The sequence below is a fragment of the Sorex fumeus genome, unplaced genomic scaffold (assembly GCF_029834395.1).
Source record: "Sorex fumeus unplaced genomic scaffold, SorFum_2.1 ptg000002l, whole genome shotgun sequence".
Classification (NCBI taxonomy): Eukaryota; Metazoa; Chordata; class Mammalia; order Eulipotyphla; family Soricidae; genus Sorex; species Sorex fumeus.
In genome coordinates, this window is record NW_026606059.1 from 28,754,608 (window position 1) to 28,775,497 (window position 20,890).

Sequence of the window (20,890 nt, forward strand, 5' to 3'; positions counted from 1 at the left end):
TGTAAGTTATCTAACCTGTTCTTCGAGTCTGTATTGACTGTTCTAGTTACATACATTTTAGAATCAGTTCCTCAGTTTTATTAAAAAGGCCTGCTGGAATTTTGATTGGGACAGTAATGAATCTTTGATCAGCTTGTGAAGAGCTCACATTGTAATAATTCTCCCTCCTCTCTTAGTTAAGACTTTGTTAGTGGTTGGTTTTATTTTTTTGTTTTTGTCTGTTTGGGCCACATGTGGCAGTGCTTGGAGGTTACTCCTGGCTTTGTGCTCAGGGATCACTCTTGGCGGTGCTCAGAGGACCACACAGGGTGCCAGAACTTAAACCCTGTCAGCTGTGTGTAAAACATACCCGCTGTACTATCACTCTAGCTCTATGTCTTTGTGAATTTTTATCAGCAATCATGGTCATGGTCCTCCCGTTGTTCATTGATTTGCTCGAGCGGGCCCCGTAACGTCTCCATCATGAGATTTTGTTGTTACTGTGTTTGGCATATTGAATACGTCACGGGTAGCTTGCCAGGCTCTGCCATGCGGGCGAGATACTCTCGGTAACTTGCCAGGTTCTCCGAGAGGGGCGGAGGAATCGAACTCGGGTCGGCCATGTTGACCGCTTGTAAGGCAAATGCTCTACCGCTGTGCTATCGCTCCAGCCCTATATTTTGTTTTATGTTTTATTTTATATAGAGTCCTTGCACATCTTTTGTCAACTATTTCCAAGTAGTTGATTATTTTTATGCTTTTTAAAATGACACTTAAGCCCCACTTTCACATTGTTCTTGCATCCTGGGACCCGGGATATGGCTCAGTTGTGGAACACAGACCCCCCTCCCCCAATGCATGAGGGCCTGGGTTTGATTGCAGGCACCACCAAACAGAAATTTTAAAAGATAGTACTGAATTATCTTGTATCTTTCAACTTACATTTATCAAGTTTCAGTAATTGTCTTTTATACCTTTTCGCTGAAAAATATTTTAATACAGGTTTATTTGTTCCTGTCTTTGCATGCATTTTAATAGTTTATAGATTCTTTTGAATTTTGCATGTAAACAATGAAATCAGTGCATAAGATGATTTTGTTTCTTCCTTTTTATTTTCTTCCCTATTACACTAGGATTTATTGAGAGGCTAAATAGCTTACCTAGCTTTACATAGTAAGAGCCAAGATTGAAATGAAGTGATAGGACATCAGGTAAAGCACCTGCCTTGCAATGGGTTCAGACTTTGGCAACTCATATGGTCCCAAGAAACCTGTCATCAGCCCTGTCAGGAATGATCCCTGAGCTTAGAGTCACAAGTAAGTACTGAGTACCACCATATGTGGCCCCCAAACCAAACCAAAACCAAAAAATATACACTAGTCTGATACTCAAACACCCCAGAATATAAAATTTTCTTGTTTTTATTGTTTAAGACGACACAGCCAGAAAAATTAGGGCCATACTGAAAAGGATCTTAAATATTAGGTAAAGCTTTTGAATTGTATTCTGTAGCCAAAGAAGGCTTACTGAGTATTTTCAAGTGGGCAAATAATGGGGGAAAAGTCAGCATGGTTTGGAAAAAGTCCCTTAATTATTTCATAATCATTTATTGAACATATGCTATGTTCTAGAAAGTATATTTGGGGGGGGGGAGTGCCTGTGTTTTTTGTTTTGTTGGCCAGTCCCAGCTTCATGCTTAGGGGTCACACCACATAATGCTGAAGAAATCATGCAGAGCTAGTCATGTAACCAGAGGCAAGTGACCCGGCCCTCTGAGCTGGACCCTTGATCCATAGCAGTTGTTACAGGTACTGAAGAAATACAGATGAAGATACATTGCTGAACTTCAGTGATGGACAAGTGAATTTTAGCAAAATATGCTAACCAGGTTTACAGAGTGAACTTCTTTGAGCTTGATGTAAAATGGGAATACATACAATGCCTACTTTGATTAGAAATTTTTTAAATGTAATACACTTGACCTATATTAGACACACTTATGGCAGTTATAATTAAGGTATCTGGAGAGAGCACACAGTAAGAATGAAACATTTGGTCATGTTGTTTTGTTCAAATTGTCAAACAAGCATTTGAACTGTTTTCACCCCCTCGAATGATTACAGGTTTAAGAGAATTAACTATGGGTTTTTACTTTTGTCATTTGAAAGGAGAGAGCACCAAAATAGAGATAACTGTGTTACGTATAGATATGGTCGACATAGCAACATTCCTTCACATTCTTACACAGTCAACATAGAACTTTGTCTTTTCTGTTTTGAGGGGTGAGAGGAGGGAGGGCTCATACAGGCTCACACTTGGCCGCTTTGGGGACTTCTGCCAGCTCTGGACCTTGCTGGGGATTAAAGCAGACTCAGTAAGGCAGAAGTCAAGAACTTGAACCCCAGTACTATCTTTCCAGCCCAGCAGAGTATTTTTGTCCCCACTATTTAAATTCTCGCAGCGATTATACAAAAGAAGAAATTTAGTGACTTGTCTAAAGTTACATGGTAATAAAGTCCAGTTCGTATGTTTATTTGCCTATCTGCTGTTGCTTTTTATTGTACTCTTGCAGGCTAGTAGAGTTAATTAAAAAACCCTCATTGAATCTTCCATTTTCACGAGGTTCGTGTGTGAAGAAGGTGAACAGTTGAGACTGAATGGAGGAGAGAAAGCAGAACAGAAATGTTTTTCCTTCTAGAACTCATATTCTGATTTTCCTTAGGTAGAGTCTAACATATAAATCATTTTTCTTTATCACTTTATGTTCATTTATGATTTTACTCACATTTCTAATTGGCTTGTTTCCTTTCCTCATCCATTCATGGTTCTAAGCTTCTGCTTCTGCGAAATTTCAATAATTTCCTTCCCTTTTGTGATGTGCACCCACAGTTTTTCCTTATTGCAACGTCCTCGGTTGGTAGTAAATCTAGTTCCTATATCTTTGCTTTCTCTTTTGCTTTCACTGCATCATTAAATGAACTTATTTAATACCTCTCCTTCCTATTCATTTTGCAACATCACAGTGATAATGCACTAATAATTAGGGTTATTTTCATGAATGATTCTGAGATCTTACAGAAGCTTCAGTTCTTTGAACAGACTGAAACATTTTAAAAAACTTACTCAAAGAACAAGGTATTGGAGTGTGATGGAGAAGGGGACGCGGAGATTGGATCAGGTAAGATTGTTTATATTTTAAAAGATTCAGTTAAACAACATGATGTTAGACCTCGCTGAGAATCATACTATACATAAACAAGAACGAGACGTGGTGCGGGACTTGGAATAACTCACAATCTCTTGTGAAGTAGAAAGACAAATGCAGAAACAACATCAGTGCAAAAACTAGATTATTATTCGGATAAAAGCATGAAACGCTAAGGAAAGGCAGAGACTACTAGAGAGCAGAAGTTTCAAGATTCCTTCAGGTTCCAGGCAACTGAGTAGCAGCTGGACATGGAACTCATTATGTTACCCTGTCAGATTTTTTTGTTTGCTTTACTTTTGTAGGAACAGCCGTATATCTTACATTTTATTGAGTAATATGGAAATGCAACGGGGGAGTCATTTATTTGCACAGATAGCATGGGTGGTTTTTGAAAGTGTGAAATCTACTGTTGCAAAGGACTGATGGACTCTGGACTTCTGCCAAAAAAAAAAAAAAAAAAAAAGGGACTCAAAGCAAAGGGAAAGCTTTCTTCAACCCAGCTAGAGTTGGGGGGTGAGGACAAGAAAGAAAATGCCAGTCAGCAAAGTGACAGACCTCAGGTGACTACTACCTCATGGCAGGAACAGAATGAACTACTACTATGGGAAGAAGAAAGGCCCTAAAAACCTAAACCAAACCCCAATTCCTGTTTCTTCTCCCAGTAATTTGGAAAGCTTTCAATTTTCAGAGAACTTAATTATGTTGTTCTAGGAAAAATGATCTTTTAAACATGCAAAATAAATTAATACCTGGTCAATGCAAACATTTCGAAACAGGATAGTTAAGTAGACAAAAGAAAAGTGGAAGTACTCAATTACACACCCACTTTGCAGTGCTAACAATTGGCTGTGGCCTTCCAAATATTTTATACTCATAGGAAAACATATATTCAAACATACATTTTTTTTCTGCTTCCAAATAAAACTGGTGATATGCCCACAAATTTGAGGTTGAAGACACCATTAAAAAAAAAATTTGAGCTTTTGGACTGGCCCCAAACTAGCTCAAATCCTCTCCCACTTCCTGACTGACCTTAGGCAAATTATTTTGCTTTGCTTCTTCAAGTTTCCTTTTTTTTTTGGGGGGGGGGGCTAGGGGACGAAGGATATAACTGGTACTTGCTTTCTAGGGCTTGAAGATCAAAATCTATAGCATATATAGAGATGATTTACCTGGACACCAGATCCATAGTTAAGTGCTCAATAAACAATAATATTTGTGGCAAGTGACCTTTCGCATAAGACTGAAGAAATCTGTTAAAGAAATCTTGTTCATTTGTTCCAAGGAACCATACCTAAGGCTGGGAGAACTTGCTTTTCCGAAGCATGAAACTCATGCATGTAACACTTTATTGAGGGCTCTTGCAGAATTTTCGGTGCAACTCCTGCAACGCCTCCCCCCATCCCAGCACCCCTCCACTCTCACCCAACGCCCCCCCCCCCCCCCCCCCCGCCCCGGCCCATAAAGCTCTCAGGTCTGGAAAGTGGACTTGCCAATTCAAGAAAAAGAAAAGAAAAGAAAAGAAAATCCCACAAACTTCAGCGTCTTACACCGGGAAGAGAAGATTCGACCAAGTTAGGGTTTGACACGGGGCGCACTTTTGCTTTATCATGCAGTTGCCTAGGAGCGCCCACCGTCGCGCGCCCCCCACCTCCATGCCCTCTCCGACCCGAAAAGCCTCTCCTCTTAGGAACCCACGACTTAAAAGGATGAGGGGCGCCTGCAGAGAGCAGCTGCCAGAGTCCGGGCGTGCGAGGTGCGCCCTCAGGGTGCAGCCGGCCGGCGGAGGGGCCAGCCCCAGTTGGAGGCAGAAGCTCCCCCCCAGATCGCCGTCCGGGGGAGGGTGGAAGGGGGGTGGGTGAGCATCCTCCCTCCCCGTCCAGCAGCCCGGCACTCTGCAGCCCCGACCGGGCTCGCTTTCTTTCGGGGGCACTGCCCTTTGCTCTTCGCAGGGAGTCATCTGTTTACTGTCCCTGCGCTTCCAGTCACCTACGGGTCACCCTCTCCCGCCCCCAGTTTCACCCGTTTTGTGCCCCCCTCTCCCTCGGGTCGCCCCTGCTCCCAGGGACGGAGATGCTGCGGACCCCGCGGCTCGCGGGGGGCCCGGCCGCGAAGCCTCCGGGTCCCTCGGCCCCGTCCCCGGGGGGCGCGGGAGGCAAGTTTCCGCCCCGTCCTCTCCCCGGTGACAGCAACTCGGCGGCGGCGGCCGCGGCCGGAGAGGCGGAGGGGAGGGAGGGAGGGTGGGAGGGAAGGAGGGACGAGCCCGGCGCCCGCGCCCCCTCCCCTGCCCGCGAGCTCGCGCGGTCTGTGTGTGTCTCTCTCCGCAAGTGCGGGGACGCGGAGGAGGAGGAGGAGGAGGAGGTGGAGGAGGAGGAGGAGGAGGAGGAGGGAGCCGGGGGAGGATCGCCATTGAAATAAACAAGCAGGCAGCAGTTATTAACACGGGAACATGGCGGCCGCAGCCTCAGCCGCGGCTTGGGCGGCGAAGGTCAGCGCCGACGGCCGCCGGCACCTGACGGCGTGAGCGACCCGAGCCGGTAACCGCGCCTTTCCCCGGGGGCCGCCGGGTCGGGCGGGCGGGCGGGCGGGGGGCGCCGCCGCGTTCCCACCCCCAACCCTCCCCCCCAACACACACTCCCCTCCGGCCGCCGCGGCTCTTCCTGCGCCGAGCGGGGCAGAGACGGGCGCCGCTGTTTTTTTTTTTTTTTTGTGCGCGCGCGCGCGCGTGTGTGTGTGTGTGTGTGCATGTGCGTGTGTGTGCATTTGTGTGTGCATGTGTGCGAGCCGGCACCGGCGGCCGGAGTGCGCGCAAAAGCCGGAGTTGCATCCCAGCGCCGGCGCCGCCGCGGAGCTGGGGAGTTGGGGCTGGGTGGTGGTGGTGGTGGTGGTGGTGGTGGTGGTGGAGGGGGGTGGTGGCGGCGGCGGCGGCGGCGGCGGCGGGGAGGGCGGGAAGCAGCGGGGAGACGCGGAGTCCCTGGGAGAGAAAGGAGGCGCTCCAGCGCCGTGCGGAGAAGAGCTCGGGAGACGAGTCCCGGAGCGCGAGGCGGGCGGAGGCTTGGCAGCCCGCGGCGCCGGCCGAGAGGTGAGCTGAGCGCCCGGGCGCGCGGCGGGGAGGCCCGGGGGTGGGGTGGGGGAGTGGAGGGGCGCGCGGGGCCGTTTCTCCCCCTCCTGCCCCCCGCCGCCGCCGCCGCCGCTGCTGCTGCAGCCCGGGTACTCGCGGGCCGACCCCGCGGCGGCGGCGGCGGCGGCGGGGTGGGCGAGCGAGCGAGCGAGCAGCCCCGGGCTCCCGGGCGGGCTCCCCGCCTCGGAGCGGGGTAGTCGGGAAGGTGAAGTGGGAGATGGTGCATTTCTTTCTACTGGCCGACGCGGGGCGGCTGCGGCCCCGGGGAGGGTGGGAGCCGGGCGAGGGCAGCGGCCGGACTCGGGGAAGTGCTGCGGGGTGTGTGTGAGTGTGTGAGTGTGCGTGTGTGCGCGTGTGTGTGAAGGTGAAGCGCGATGTCAGGGCCGGCTCCGTGTCAGCGCCGGGGGGCGGGGGGCGCCGGGTGCCGCGGGCGGACGGGAAGGCGCTGCTGCTGCGGCGGGCGGGGCGGGCGCGCCGGGGCCGGGGCCGGGGCCGGGCCGGCCGGGCCGCGGTGGGGGCGGGGAGCCCGGGAGGGGGGTGGTGGGGGCCGGACCGCCGCGGCGCCGAGCCGGGCTCGCCCCTGACTTAACTTTCTGGGTGCGGGCATGTGTGCCGGAGGCGCGCTGGGGCCGGGGATGGGGGCGGGAGGCGGTCCGGGAGGTTCCGGGTTGGCTCGCCAGCGCCCCCTCGGCTCCCCCCACCCCCGCCCCCAAGTCCCGACACCCCCGCCCGCTCTCCGCCCCCGAAGGGACAGGCCCTCCGGGCCCCAGGCGGGAAGCAGGAGGGGCCCTCCCGGCCGGCGGCTCGCGACGGGCACGCCCCGGGCCGGGGTCACTTCTTTCTCGGGGGCCCCTGGGGGCGGCGGGGGGGAGGGGGCCGGGGTCGCCGCCGCCGCCGCCGCCGCGAGCTGGCGCTGCCCGCCCCCCGCCCCTCCGGGGAGTCCCAGAGGCGCCTCTTCCGAGATCGGGGGTGGGTCGGTCCCCGGTTAGCTGGTCCCTCCCTCTTCCCCCTCCCTCGAGTGGTTTCCGGGGCCTGCGGGACCGAGGGGCGGGAATCGGGGACTACAGCCCCTGGCCGCAGCCCCTCGCCGGACCGGGCTCGGACGCCGCCGGGCTCTGCCACTGGGAGGGGGAAACTTTCCCAAATCGGGGACCTGTCCCGAACACCCTCTCCGGCCACCTCGTCCTCTAATCCTACTCCCACTCCACCTCCTCCAACGCCTTCCCCTCCCACCGACCCGAATCTCGCCGCGAGTGACTGACGGGGGCGGGAGCCAATCGGCGGCGGGGTACTGACGTGCTGGGGTAGCGGTAAGCCAATCGCGGAACCCGAAGGAAGGGAGGGGGCGGGGCTTCTTCCGGGCCAGTTAGAGCGGAGTTGCACGCGGGGCGGGGGAGTCATGGAGACGCCGAGAGCTATCCAGTCTTGTCCATCCCTCGTCACTTGCTCGCGGGTCTCGGGAGGGGGTGGTGTCACGGAGAGGGACGCTGCCCTGGGGGGAGCGGAGAGGGCACGAGATCCTCTGCCTTTCGGGGACCCCAGGAGACGTTGTCTTCCACACGACGTAGTCTCAGAGCCACTTAACGATGTGGCAGTAACTCTGGGAGGCCCTTTTCTAAAATGGCATATGTTGTAGTAATTGTGTTTTGGACCTAGGCGCCCGGCTTTCCTGCCGAGGATCATAGAAGTGAATCGCCTACCTTTTAATCAGTTTCGCTCAACTCTCCCGGCCTGGGGGACAGACAATGAAATATGAAAGAGTACTTGGAAAATGAAGGCATTGGACAGCCTGACGTCAATTGATTGTTGGGGAGTGTAAAGCATCATTGTTTGGAATGGCTTCACTGGTCCCTTGTTTAATTAGACTGCTCACTTCCAAAGCGCACTTGGAAGTTCATCATTTAGGAATGACCAAAAACAAAAAAGTTGGGGTTTATGGTATGTGTTGTTAGCTTGCTGAGTAAATGAAGTTGGGAACCAAAGCATCCCTGTTTGAAGCAGAAAAAGCATTGGTGTTGAAGGAGCAGAACCGATAAAAGAATAGTCTTCGCGGAACAGAACGTTCAAGTCGAATGCGATTTGGCAGAACGCAGGAGTCTTAAAAGATTGACAAAAGGTTCTTAAACTTGACTATTTTCTGTTTTCTTAATCACAGAATTCCACACAGTGTGGGCCCTTGATTAATGCAGGTTAGGAGACTCTGTGGTTGGTTTTTAGCAGACTGTTGCGTTGTGTAGGGTCACTTTCTCAACTCTTTAAGAATCTTCTCTGGAAGGATCATAGGTTGCTCCCAAAGAAGAGCAGTCTTAAAAGATAGACAGCAGCTGTTACAGTGCCTGTGTGTGTGTGTGTGTGTGTGTGTGTGTTGTTTGTGTGTATGTGTGTGCATGTATGTGTGCATGTGCCTGCTTGTGTTCCTTTGTTGGTGAGATTAGTGCACACTGACAGCAAGGCTCCTTTTCCCAGTTGGAATTTGTAGTCTTTTTGTAAATTCAAAGAGGAAATAGTGTTAAATGGACAATAAATCTGTTCATTTTCTGATAAATATCCCATGAACTTAATTATTCTTGAAATTTTTTGGAAATATATTATGTCATTGATATTTAGTCTGTGTTGGTTTCTTAAGCTCTTGTTGTTGTTATTATTATTATTATTGGATTACTAAAGAACTGAAGGGGACTAGTTTTATGTAATATTTTCCCACCCTATGTGTTGTGTTGTAATAGATTATCTTCAAATTTTTACTGTGAATTCCCAGTGCTAGTATAATTTGAAGTGTTCCTGTAGACATATATATTAACCACATTTTTGCTGTAGCTTGTGTTGTTGTTTTAGTGATAAAGTAATAAGAGCACGAAGATAAAACATGTATTTAGCTGCCTGAAATAGAGTTGTATAAATTAGATAACATTCAAAATTTGACAGCATTCAAAACGGCCAGTCAGTAGTTAATTTAGTTAGTGATGACCTCTCTGACGTCCGCCCTCCTCTCTCTTTTGTATGCTTAAGAGCAACATACTGTTTGACTTCATTCTCTTCCATTCGCAAAAAAAACGCTCTCAGATTCTTGGTGGAGAAAGGAGCAGGCCCTTACTGCCTGGTGTTGGGGGGTGGAGAAGCGAGACCTCTCAAGCATATGGAGACATCTAGAAAAAGATGTGCACCGTCAGCTGTGATTCCATTGTGTGCTCTCTGCAGATCCAGCCTTCCTCCTCCTGGGAATTTCAGTCTTCACCGAGGAGTTCTTTTGACTCTTCTGTGTCTGGGATGGATACTGAAGCAGAGAATTACAGATTTAATATTTTTTTTAAAGATAGTTGGGCTTTAGTCCGTCACAGTTAAATTTAATTTACATGACTCCTGTTCAGTGTTAGAGAAGCGTTTTACTGGGAATGTAAAGTGTAAGGGGACTTGGTCTGTGGTTTGGGAGTGCATAAAAGGGGCGCTGCTCCTTGTTCAGCTTTACCAACACTTTATTAAAGCTCACCGGGCCTCTGTGTCAAGAACCTGGGGCCAAATACCTTATATTTAGGGATTCAGTTCTTTAGCTGTTTCAAATCACATCACGTTGAAATGTGACCCATACATTTGAGCAGACCTTAGGTTGTGAGTAGTAAGAAAAATAAAAAAAAACAACAACTGAAAGTGTCTTTAAATAGCTTTGCTGGAGAATTAATTTTCAGAAATGCATACTGTGTTTTTATTTGATCAGCCATTTTTATGTCATAATTAAATTCATATTTAAGAGTAAAATTAGACTTAGTATTTTTATGGCAGAACTGCTATTTAAGAAATTACTGTTTTTTCAATACGCTGTCTTTATACTTTTGTTTGCTGGTTTATTACATGCTATATACAGTTTAGATTAAGAGACTAGGAGGGAGAAGATAATGGTTTAAGGTATTGGTTTTGTATTGCAGTATCATAAAACCAGTAGCATATCAGGATCTTTTTTCCAAATGAAATAATCATATTTAGATATCAGTGACCTCTTGGGGGGGGTCACAAAACAGAACACTCAGTTTTTATACTTTGATATCCACCTAACTTTTTTCTAAACAACAACAAAAAAATGTTTGCATTACTAATTATTTCCTTTTTGTTTTGTTGTAAAGCCTTGGAGAAGGTTTTATGAATTTCAAAGAGTAGAATGAATCTTCCTTTTTATTCTTCAAAGCTTGTAAAAGTAAATTACTAGAGAAATCTATAAAATACAATTTGAGTATCATAGGTCACATACCCTCAATTCAGAACATTTGTAAGAACGTATAAACTGAATTCTAGATGCCAGTTTCTAAATATTGGCGAGTATGTAACTTTTGTGAATGTTTTCAGAGCTGGCATATTTTTTTCCTAGCTGTTGTAAAACTGAGACAAAAGCTGAACAGAAATTTTAAACTTTAGCTGTGAAGTAACTGAAATGAAAAACTACGTGATATGTAGGTTAATCATAACTTGTGACTGTTTTGGACAGAAATTTTTTTTGTGTCAGCTGCTTGCGTACATGTGCCTTAACTCCTCTACGACCTCTCCGCAGAGTCTGTAGAATTTTAATTTTAAGCAAGAGAGAGAGGAGCGGCTTATAGTTCAGAGAGCGGGGTGGGGTGTTGATTCACAGATATATAGAGAATTTCAGCTACACTGTTAAAACTAGCAGAACTAGTCTTTAGGCCCAGTTATGAGCTTTGGGGAGTTTTAGATATTAACTTTTCAATCTTTTCTCATGTAACCATTGTTTCATTTATTTGTTCATTTATTCGTTTGCTGGATATTTAAGCAACCATCCATGGCAGTTTACTTGGACTTGATTAGATATTACAAAGCCTGTGATTAAAGGGCTAGAGAGTGGGTGATGATTTTGTTGGTGGTGATGGGTAGGAGAGGAGGTGGAAAGGGCCATATTTATCCAGATTTTCAAGTTGCTTTCAACTAGTGATCCGTTTTTTGCCCGTCATTTTTTTGAATATGGTATCAGAAAATTTAGCTGATTTTGAGTTTGAATTTTTCTCCCTGAAAGTAGGATTATGATGTTTATAAATAAGAATGATTATCTGTTTCCTCGACTAACAAACTTATTTTAAGGTTAAAAAATACTTTTTCCTTTCCTCCTCCCTTTTCTCTTCAGTTTTATTGATGTTGTTGCAGATTGCACATACCTGACTTGATACTAGTGCTTTTCTAGCTGTGGTGTCCTCTCAAGGTTGCCCATCATTTTGCAGTGCTCACACATGAGGCCATGATACTCGCTAGGGCCTGTCCTCCTTTAGCTGAGATGTTATTCACATGCTCGTCAGGAGTAAGCCCTCCTAGTTAAGACCCGTAAGTTGTGATCGTGGTACTTTGGGGGTCACATTTCCAGGTCACGTTTCTTGCACATCTTTTTCAGTTGCACCCCTTTTTATTGTTGTGCTTGCACACACCTGACTCTGGTGCTGCTGGGAATTGCCTGAAGCTCTGGGCATTTAGGACTCAAACAGCAGCACTGTTAGAATCACCCTGGGTGCGTGGGGTCCCTGGAGGTTTGAACTCACTCTGTACTGGCAAGGCTGGTGTTCTGTGGATCGTATGGGCATTGTTGCAGCTTTAAGGGGAATGAAACTCAGCCTTAACCACTCTGGGTTTTTGAAAGAAGGAAAGCTTCTTTCCTTGTGTTCTGTTACCTTTGTCAGTTTTTCTGGCGGTAACTCATTCTTGGTCTTGACCAAAATGTTTATACCTGGAGCATAACAGTTAAAACAGCCTGAATGTTAATAACAGCTGTCATTGACTGTTTTTTTTTTTAAGTACCTTGCACGTTTTCATTCCTGCCACAATTCTATAAATTAGAAACTATCCCCGTTTTCCAGAAGGAGATTGAAATTTAAAGGGAATCTATATTATCAAACAAAACTTGGAGTGAAAGATTATCTTTGACCTAGCATGGGGGAAAGAATTCCTAAGCATTAGAAAGAATGATGAGGCTGAAAATGTCTTCCTGTTAGGAACCCGATAAAGCAAGTGTGTGAGGTGTTTTCTATAGCTCTCAGACTAGTCACTTAGTCCATAAAAAGGATGAATGGATTTGAATAGTTGTAACCCTGCAAGTGTGCCAGCTGGTTGTCTCCTAGTCCTTGCCTCAAGGCTGTGTTATACCTGAACCTTAAGTTCCTTTTCTTAAACATTTTCAAGGACCAGCTCAGTGTTTAACAGGTTCTTAGAATGCAGAATTATTTGTTTTCTTTTAGTTAAAAACAATGCCGATATTATTTATAAAACAGTTGGAGTAAGACAAAAGTTATTGAGTGCTTACTAAAACTTAAACATACATTGAGCAGCAGGGTTAAGGCATCCTTATTGCATATTTCACTTGTCTGTTTCTCACTGTAACCCACAAGGTAGTACTATCATACTCCTTTTAGCTTAGGAAATGGAGGCACAGAACTGTCAAATAACTTGCCAAAGGTCACACAGCCAGAGTGTGGTGAGGAATTTGAACCCTGGCAAACATTGCCCCATGGCCCCGCCCCCCTAGCCCGGGTTCCTGTTAGCTGGTGGGGCCTCATTTTCTTTCTACATAGAGAAACTGGGTCTTATTCCTTGCTTTCTTGAGAATAACACATATCAGTTATGTGGGAAAGGGAAAGAGGTAGGACTGTATTTTGAAAATAAAACCACACAAACAGAAAACCATGCATTTGAATTACCTATGGTTTCTTGCAGCAAAAACTTCAGAAAATAAGCTCAGGAAAACTTGATGGTTGGGGAAAAGTAGAAAATAGAATAAGAAAACACTATTGGGGCACAGGTTCAGTTTAGAAATATTAAACACTAATCTTGCTATTTGGCTTCTGATTCCTTTAACTCTAGTATGTTTGAGTGAACGTTAATTCTACTATTTTTTTTCTTTTAATTCTACTATTTTTTGGAAAAAAAATAGTAATTATAGTACATTAAACTACTAGGTGGTGATTCAGTATTGCATGTTTTACACATTTTTTTTCTGCCATCCATGTCGCATGGTGACTCCGTGTTGAGATATTGCAGTCCCCAAAGAAGGCTGATAATGTATTCTGTCATCTGACTTCTGCTCTGCTATTTGTGGAATTCTTCTGCTCAGTTGTTTTCAGGGAGCAAGGAAAGCTTTCTGGGAACTCTTCACCTGTGTCTGTGAGGGGGTCAGCAGGCATGGCCTTTAGCGTCGCAGCTGCCGGGGACAGCGGACCTGCTGTCATAGGTGAAAATATAATGCTTGGTATTTTCTATTTTTTGTTTAATGGGCTTGTGAAAGCTGATCCAAATCTTCCAGGGCTTAACTTGTAGATTTGAGTGAATTCTGGAAGTGCTTGTTCTTGCTGATTCCTGCCCATTCAAATTCCCGTCTACATGAGGATGGTCTTTTCTGGCAGATTATTCCTATTTATGAAATCAGCTCATCTCTCAGGCATGAAATAACTCTCCTTGCCTTTGGTGTTACGGTAACATTTGCAAGAATATTTAATATGCATCTTAAATTTTTAAAATTTTATTGTTATTGGGTTTAATGAAACATTTTCCGTTATTATCAAAATGTTAATTGTTTAATTGAATATCGCAAATGCGTCCACATCTTGGAGTCATTTCCAGACTTCTCCAAATGGAAAATTTAGTCACACGGGTAGTAAATTTTTAAAAGCACACTAAAAATGTGCCTGTCTTATATTTAAAAAAGTTATTCATAACTCCGTTTACTAGACAGACACATTGATTATTATTGGCATCTATGTGATACTTTCCTTCACTCTACATTTTAGATTCCTGAATAAGGTACATGGAAATTCTTTAGCAAAAATCTGAATGTCAGGACTGTATGAATTTCCACCGGTGTAATGTAATGGCATTTCTTGAGATGACAGAAGCTGTGATGGGAGTGGAGGCAGGCAGGGAGGCCGGCAAGCGCTTGAGGTGTTTCTGCCGTCCTGAATCTGCCTCCTGTGGCCGCCGCCTCTCGTGGGTGTGGTGGTGGTGTGCATGGAGCGAAAGCTCCAGCCTGACTCTGGGCTTGGGAGCTGCGGTGAATGATAAATGGTGGGACCTCTTCTGCCTGCCTCAGTGTGGGTATAAATCTCTGAAGGCTTTGCTTCTGTGCCTATTTTTATCCGCCTCCTTTCTTGCGTTCTTACCTAAAGTTGAAGGTCGAAAATGGGTGGTAGCTGAAGGGAACACAACCAAGATTGTGGGGGAAGTTGGCTACTATCATTAAGTATTTCATGTATGATCGTGATCTCGTTTCCCTTTTTACCACACATATTTGCTCTGATTAGAGCACTTCGCGAAGTAGCCTATTTGCTAAGGAAGCCATTAGGTTGAACAAGGCATCATTTAGCATAAGCACAGCACAATAATTTGCTGATTTGTTGGAAGTTAGTTGCTGGACAGCATTGTGGTCCAGTAGACTGGGGTCCCTCAACCTCTTCTGCAGTCTAATAGGGTTGAATATTGCATTCCCTGGCTTTGTATGTATTTTGTTTCTCTCCTGTTTCAGGATATAGTTACAGATGCTCTAATATTAGATGTCTTGCAAGTGTTTGTTACATTCAAGTGGTTAAAGTGGTGTATGTTGGAAATATTAGGATGCTTTAAGATCAGAAGAAATTATAAGTAAATTCCTAAACTCTTAGGAATGTTTATTTCTTTGTAGTTTCTTGTAGTGCATTGTATTTTCAATTTCTGTAATTCTATTTTGAAACATTTTATATGTCATGTTCATATTGTTGTTATAAGTAATATTAATGTCTTGATTCCTTAAGACTTTTTGTTTACTTTATTGAAAATATTTTATTGTATTCTAGCACCAGCAGACATCAATAAAGAAGTAGTAATGGAACCAAGTGAAGGAAATGGAAACCACAAAAAAAAATTTTATTTACATTCTTTTTTTTTAGCACAGCGGGTAGGGCGTCTGCCTTGCACGCAGCCAACATGGCCGACCCGAGTTCGATTCCTCCGCCCCTCTCGGAGAGCCCGGCAAGCTACCGAGAGTATTCGATATGCCAGACACAGTAACAACAAAGTCTCCAATGGAGACGTTACTGGGCCCGCTCGAGCAAATCGACGATCAACGGGAAGGCCTTTACTTACTTACTTACTTTTTTTTTAAATACAAACGGTTTTTATTTATTTATTTTTGCTTTTTTTTGGGTCACACCCGGAGATGCACAGGGGTTATTCCTGGCTCTGCACTCAGGAATGACCGCTGGCAGTGCTCAGGGGACCATATGGGATGCTGGGACTCGAACCTGGGTTGGCCGCGTGCAAGGCAAACGCCCTACCCACTGTGCTATTGCTCCACCCCTACATTCTTTTTTTGTGTTAAATTAGAGATGCGTACAGTTCAGTATGTTACTAATAAACGAAAAATTTCAAGCTGTTGAATATAACACAAGAAAATAATATGATACTCATTGTGGACTAAACACATACTGTGATAGTTGACAGTGATACAAGTCAACAGTAAAGACTGAACATTGAGACTATTAGGAAACAAAACTGGAGCATTGTCTTTCTCTGATTAAAGGACATTCTAATCTCATCATTGATGGTCTAACAGTAATCTCATCATCACTCATGGTCAGTATTCTCATTCTGAAAAAAGGTGGTATTCTGGAGAGACAGTAACTAGTAAAGACAGATACTCCTGATATTTGGCTGTTGGAAAGTAAAGAGTTGGGCAGGAAGAATTTGTACTTGCATTCAGCCAATCTGATGAGCTGACCCCTTAAGTGCAGAGGGAATGGGAGAAGAGGGGCACCCTCTGGTAGATGCAGGTGGTATGGATCCCCAGGGGACTTAGGTCCTCAGCGCTCACCTGCACGACAGTTGCTTGCAGCTGTTATCAGTTATAGAGTGATCACACTCTTTCTACACTTCAGTAACAGAGTGGTCAGTAATCTACCTCCTAATGACCTCAGAATCTGCCACCAAGTTCTGTATCAACAGACTGATCTTTAGTGGGATGCTTTCCCAGTATTTCTAGCTCGGGAAGTGGCTACAGTACTGAATCGTGGGTAAAGTCCTGGGCTGGGGACAAGATGGGCGTCTAGTTTCTGATTTTGACAGATGGAGCAGATAGGGATTTTTTCCCCCCAGGACACCCTTTTTACTCCCACCTTAAGAAATCTCTCAGTGAGGTTCAAATGTTTCTGGCATCTTGTTCCAGATTTCCTCTGCCTGCTCCAATTGTTCATCGACCTTTACTCTCTTTGAGAAAGGGACTGAGTACATAATGAGGGATGTGGGGGTGGGGGGCGTAGGGGTGGGAAACAAGGCATTTAGAGACTGGAAGTGACCTCTGGAACTTTCAGGTGTGTAGGGAGTGGCTCTGTTGAGACTCGGCTGTAACAAGGTTCAGCTACACAGGTGGAAATAGAGTAGCCTTGTGTGCAAACTACCAATACATGAAGGTAGTTACAGAACAAATCCAGAGTAATAGTTAGATGAAAAAATTTAAGATTGTACTACGAGGTTGTCAATTTGATCAGTGTTGCCAATAGTGCTTGTTACTTTGAGAGAAATAAGCTACTTACATGTTTGTCATATAGATGTTTGGAGGCCAGTTGAGATGAATATGTGGTGTATTAGTTCATAACATGTTCCTTATAACGTGTATACATTCTTTGAAGTTAAGTATGGAGAAAAACCATGAACTGAAAGATTTTAAGTTGGAATTAAAGTTAGTTTGTTGTGTTCTGTAAACGTGCCTGGGATGTCTTTGTGTATTGACTTAACTGCTGAAGGAAGCAGGTACAGTGGAAAATTGCACCTTTTGGGGGTTGTTGTGTTTGGTACACATCTGCTGTTCTCAGGGATCACTCCTGGTGGTGCTGGAGGGACCGGATGCTGGATATTGAACCTGGGTTGGTCTTGTGAAAGCAAGCGCCCTACCCCTGTAAGGCATTCCACCCCCTTCCCTTTTACTGGTTTATTAAATTGGAGGAAACAGTAGAGATCAAATGTGTGTGCGTATTTTGTATTCCCACAATCAGTGCTTGGGGAACTTTGGGGCCCCTCCCAATTGTGCAGGCTAGATGGTTCGGTGTTCTGACCCTGTGTGGAACCCAGAGATGCTGATCAGCAGGGCCAGATTACCTTGGGTACCAGGGATTCAATTGGGGACCTTGCATGTAACCGTTATGCACTACAGTACTATGGCCTATCCCTTGGCCTATGTATATATATCACTGTCCTGCCGTTGTTCATCGATTTTGCTTGAGCGGGCCCAGTAACATCTTCATTGTGACATTTGTTCCTGTGTTTGGCATATCGAATACATCACTGGGAGCTTGCCAGGCTTTGCCGTGCAGGCGAGATACTCTTGGTAGCTTGTGGGGCTCTCCGAGAGGGGTGGAGGAATCGAACTCGGGTCAGCCATGTTGACTGTGTGCAAGGCAAACGCCCTACCCACTGTGCTATCGCTCTAGCCCACACACACACACACACACACACACACACACACACGTGTGTATTTATTTATTCATTCTGCCCCCTGCCAAATAGAATATAGAGAAGCTTAAAGACTTTCATTTTTAAACTGCATTTTGGACTGATTTAACAAGCTTTCCTTGTGTACTGTGAGTCATTAATAGACTGGTCTTCCCAAAATATTCTCTTATAATAATAGTTCCCCACTCACTACAGGATGACATTCCCAAACACTTAGTATATAACACACCCTCCCCGATCCCTGCCCATTTATACTCTTACTCGAGCCTTTGAACCTATTAGTCTGTTTTTCCTGGCTGCCTGTCAACTTCTGTTGACCAGACAAGCTCACTCTTTGATTTGCTTGGAGAAAACTAATGAGTTACTCTAAACTTTAGGAAGCAATTCTTTGACATAAAACTCAGTTTATTTAGGTATTTTATATTGTTGATCCTAATTAATAACAAAGTTAAAATATCAAAGCGAAAAAGATGGAATCAAACAATATTTAAAGGTTATTGCATTACTAAGTTGCTTATTGCGTGGATTATAATTTCTTACCCAAAAAAACTTATGGAAAAAGAAGGAAGTCCACTTACCTTCAAATCAGAAACAATAAAGACTTAAGTTTTTGACTTTGTTGCTTCAGTAAAACTGAACATTTTTCACACCCAGACTTATTAAATTTTCCCCTGCAGAATATTTTGACACTGTGGTGAGGAGAGGCATTAATAATCTCAGTTTATAGTGGAAAGAAGAGGAAAAAAAAGGTAAAGGAAACCTTGGGGAAATTCAGCACTTCTAGAAAGGTAATAAAACCAAACCAAACACAAAGAAAGTATACCAGGGTTGGCACTTAAATACTTACATTGAAGAAGTGATAAAAAAAAGAGAATGAGAGCCTCACTTGAAGGGCTGAAGTCTCAATAGATAATGAAATTCTATAGCTATCCAAAGAGCAAAGCTCTTGCGGTCCACACAGACCTATAAAAATATTCTCAACCATCTTCTCAATTTTCTGCTCCAACACTTAATTCTTCTTTTGATTGTTTTTATTTGCAGAATAATTCAGAATGCCTCTGTAGCATTTATTCACAGCTGTCACCAACCAATTATAATTAAGTCGTAGAAACAGTCACCAGCTCTAGTGGAAAGCGGGCTGGTGTTTTGTGATGTGCAGTTATATGCCTTTCTTTTTCCGTAGCTCCTGTGTTGCTTCAATAATGAGTAGCTGAATAGCATCTATTTCAGTGCTATATATGCTTTTCTCCTCTTCTCTGTGTATATGAGTGTGTGAATTGAATTGCTTACTTGAAAGTTCCAGATGACCCTTTATCCATAATGCACACTGCTGTAAAATGAAGACATTTTCTTATATAGCGCCATATAGTGTCACTATTAAACCTGAGAAAATGAATATCATCAAATAACAACTCCATTTCAGTTTTCCCAGTTGTCTTAAAAATGTCTGTTACAGCTTTGGTTTTCAAATCAGGATCTAGTGAAGTACACGCATGGCATTTGGTTCTGTAATCTCTTTTAATATGAAACAGTTCTCCAGGCTTGATTTTTTTCTTTTTTTAGGTTTCTTTAGATCATTGACTTTTAAATGTTTATTTTAAAAGCAAAATTTAATTGTGTTAAAATAGATATAAAATATGTAATCTTTATATTTTTCAGACTGTAGTTCAGTATCATTTGATGCATCTGCATTGTTATGCTTTATGTATTAATACATATGCATTGCTATCTTGATCTTTTCCTGAGTTTCTTAACTGTGGCAATGCAACGGTATATTTCAGCGTGCATCATTAAAAGTGAATTTGTGCATACCCTACATTAAGTTCATCATTGAAGTCCAGTTCTTCGCTTTGCCATATACTTGTCTTCCTTTAACCAATTTACCAATCCTTGGCAGTACTATCTAAAAACTTATTTTTGTTTTTATTTAGCGCATCCATTTGTTTTCTCTAACTTATGAAGTCATATATTGTCTTTCTCCTGGCTTATTTCACTGGTACCTTCTAGCACTGATCATGTTACAAATGGCTCAGTAGCATTCCACGGTGTACATTATAGCTTCTCGATTCGTTTGTCTGCATGAGCACTTAGGTTTTCTGTCCGTGGACACTTTTGTTAGATATATTAATGAATTTGATCATGGCTGAAGAAAAGCATAAGCTTTGAGAACTTAATCCTTCAGGTAGTAGGAGAGTCTGATGACATTTTCACCCAGCACTGCTGGGTGTAGTCCCCTCCTCCTCCATACAAAGATACCATTAAAATAAAAAAAAAGTTTAAGGGGGCCACACCCTGTGTGCTCGAGACCTGTTCCTGGCTCAGCGTTCAGGAATTACCTGTGGCAGAATTTAGGCAATTATATAGAGAGCCTGTATCAAACCTGGTTCAGGTGTGTGCAGGCAAGCATCTTTCCTGCCTGCCCAATACTATCTGCCCCCGATACTATTCTTATATGGGGTCATAGATGTTAGAGGAATTTTTTTTTTCTCCTTTGGGCCTGATTTAAATTTTTTTTAAGAGCCATAATTTACAATGTTTAGAGGAACTTTCTAATAAAAATTTATGAGCTTTATTATTATTATCATTATTATTTTGTTTTTTGGTTACTCCTGGTGATACTCAGGGATACTCCTGGCTATACATTCAGGAATTAATACTGGTGGGACCATCTGGAATGCTGGGGTTTGAACCCTGGCTGACCCCGTGCGAGGCAAGTGCCCTAGCTGCTGTACTATCTCTCCAGCCCTTGGACTTTATTTTTAAACGGAGATTTGTTTTATTTAAGAGTAAGCTTTGTCCTGTGTCTGACTATATATTGCTTATAGGGGACTCCTAGAGCAAATTCTGAATTCTAGTTTCTGTTTTTTAAAAAATGAGATTAATATTGTTTGCCAGACAGAATGGTCAAGTAGATTTTATTAATGAAATTAGAATGAATTAGATGATTTTAAAGAAACTTCTAGTAACAGATTGTTTATCATGAAGGAGGATTATAGGACATTGGTTAATCTTTCAATTTTTTTCTTTAAATCATCTTTTTTTTTAATTTAAAAAATATGACCTCTTTTTTGTACCCTTCTTCGTGTATTTACTATGAAGAACTCTTAATTAAATGATAATGGCAT

The 20,890-nt window shown here is 44.2% G+C and overlaps 1 protein-coding gene across 4 annotated transcripts in view; it reads left to right on the top strand.

The window, feature by feature from the left end:
- The first annotated feature begins 5,555 nt into the window (after positions 1–5,555).
- Positions 5,556–20,890, top strand: part of NCOA2 (nuclear receptor coactivator 2) — a 290,336-nt gene continuing 275,001 nt past the window's right edge. For 2 of the 4 annotated variants that reach the window (XM_056127915.1, XM_056128128.1), the window contains exon 1: positions 5,557–5,724. The gene's annotated coding sequence lies outside the window, so the exon portion shown is untranslated. Of the gene's footprint in view, positions 5,725–6,143; positions 6,270–20,890 lie in introns of those variants that run through there. The other 2 variants (XM_056128060.1, XM_056127994.1) reach the window with 2 other exon arrangements.